Source organism: Nelumbo lutea, chromosome 2 (assembly GCF_056320005.1).
Source record: "Nelumbo lutea isolate HS-2025 chromosome 2, American lotus-T2T, whole genome shotgun sequence".
Taxonomy (NCBI): Eukaryota; Viridiplantae; Streptophyta; class Magnoliopsida; order Proteales; family Nelumbonaceae; genus Nelumbo; species Nelumbo lutea.
Genome location: NC_142685.1, coordinates 91,365,001 through 91,367,500, shown reverse-complemented (window position 1 = coordinate 91,367,500; position 2,500 = coordinate 91,365,001).

Below are 2,500 nucleotides of genomic sequence, written 5' to 3'. Positions count from 1 at the left end.
AGGTCTCCCTAGACCGACCCATTGGCTGTGAATATTCTAAACTAACACGAGTCTCATTAAGTGTCCAATTTAAGGGTATTACACAGAAACATACCAAGGGAACATGAATCAAATATGCACTTTTATTCATTTACAATAAACTCATAAAGTACATCATTCTAGACTTTCCATGTGTTTCATAAACACTTTCTGTGTCAGTGGCTTAGTCAATGGGTCTACCACATTCTCTGCTGATGCTACCTCTTAACATCATCCCCTCGTAGGTCTAGTGTTGTCATACAACAGTGGAATGGGTGATGTGCTGAATTCCAAAGGCAGCCTCACTTACGACAATGCGCTCGACTTGGGTTGTGGACTATTAATTTGCTACTCAGGACCCCTGTTTGCTGACACTCAGGAAACAGCACACGACCATATCATGAAAACATATCCAAATGTAGACTTTCTATCATCTGGATCTGACTGGAAATCGGCGTCTGTATACCCTTGGATCTGTAGTGAGCTACCTTCGAATACTAGACAAAACTCTTTTGTCCTTCGAAGGTACTTAAGTATGTTTTTCACAGCAATCCAATGCTCCTGCCCTAGGTTGGCCTGAAATCTGCTTACTACACTCACTGCCTAAGCAATGTCAGGGCGAGTGCACAGCATGGCATACATGATGCTCCCTATGGCAGAGGCATAGGGAACATCCTTCAAGCCATCAATCTCCTCAGAAGTCTTAGGAGACATCTTCTTGGAGAGAGTGACTCCATGCATAAAAGGAACATTTCCTTTCTTGGAGTTTTCCATGCTGTATCTTTTGACTATTTTGTCAATGTAGGCAGATTGGGATAATCCTATTATCTGCTTCGATCTATCTCTATAGAGTCGAAGACCTAGTATATAGGAGGCTTCTCCAAGATCATTCATGGAGAATTGTTGTGAAAGCCATACTTTCACCGTAGTCAACATTTCTACAACATTCCCAATGAATAGAATGTCATCTACATACAGAACCAAGAAGGTAACCTTATCTCCACTGTCCTATAAACACAGGGTTTATCCGGATTCTGCTCAAAGTCAAACGATTTGACAGCAGAGTCAAAACGGATGTTCAAACTTCTAGAAGCTTGCTTAAGTCCATAAATGAATCTATTGAGTTTACATACCATATTTTCCTAACCCGCAGCTATGAAGCCTTGCGGCTGCTGCATATAGATATCTTTAGTAAGATCTCCATTCAGGAATGCAGTTTTGACATCCATTTGCCAAATGTCATAATCATGGTATGCTGCTACAGCTAGCAGGATCCTAATGGATTTAAGCATGGCCATAGGTGAAAAGGTTTCCTCATAATTGATGCCCTCTTTTTGAGTGTACCCTTTCACCACCAAACGAGCTTTAAAGGTCTCAACCCTACCATCGGGGCTCTTCTTCCTCTTCTAAATACATTTGCAACCGATTGTTTTTACCCTGGAGGGAGGATCTACTAGAGTCTAGACTCCATTGGTCTCCATTGAGTCCATCTCTGCTCTCATGGCCTCCACTCACTTCTAGGAATCTATGTCCAACATAGCTTCCGCATAAGTCACGGCATCCTCCTCACTAGTCAAGGTTTCCACCAGGTAACTATCCTGGTCATAACCATAATGGACTGGTGGCCTGGATACCCGAGTGGATCTTCTAGGTTGGTTACTACCTGGAACTTGTGGGACATCTCCCATTGCTCCTGAGCTCTCCTCATCAAGAACATTTCCTGACGATGGGTGTCCAGGATGTAATTAGTCTCCAAGAACTGGGCATTTCGACTACAAAACACTTTCTGCTCACTTGGGTGATAGAAAAGGTAATCTATAGAGCCTTTCGGGTAGCCTACAAATAGGCAACGACTGGTCTTGGATTCCAACTTGTCTGCACTCGTTCTTTTAACGTGTGATGGACAACCCCAAATCTTCAAGTGTCTGACACTTGGTTTCTTTCCGGTCCAAAGTTCATATGGAGTGTTCGGAACCGATTTGGTTGGAACCCGATTCAGCACGTAAATCATAGTCTCTAATGCGTAACCCCAAAAGAATGTGGGTAACTCTGAGTGTATGAGAAGTGATCGGACCATATCCAATAAGGTCCTATTCCTCCTCTCTGAAACACCGTTAAGTTGTGGTGTAGCAGGATGAGCTCATTGTGATACTATCCCATTGTCCTTTAAGTAGTCCCTGAACTTGTCAGAGAGATACTCGCCACCTCGATCAGATCGAAGGGCTTTAATTTCTCTCCCCCAACTGTTTCTCGGCCTCTTGTCTAAAATCTTTGAACTTTTCAAAGGATTCAGACTTGTTTCTCATTAGGTACACGTAACCATATCGTGAGAAATTATCTGTGAAGGTGATGAAATACACGTGTTGATTCCGTGTCCTAATACTCAGGGGACCACATACATCAGTATGTATTAGGTCAAGTGTGCCTGTACATCTTTCAGGCTTACCGTTAAATGGCCATTTCGTCATCCTGCCTTGTAGGC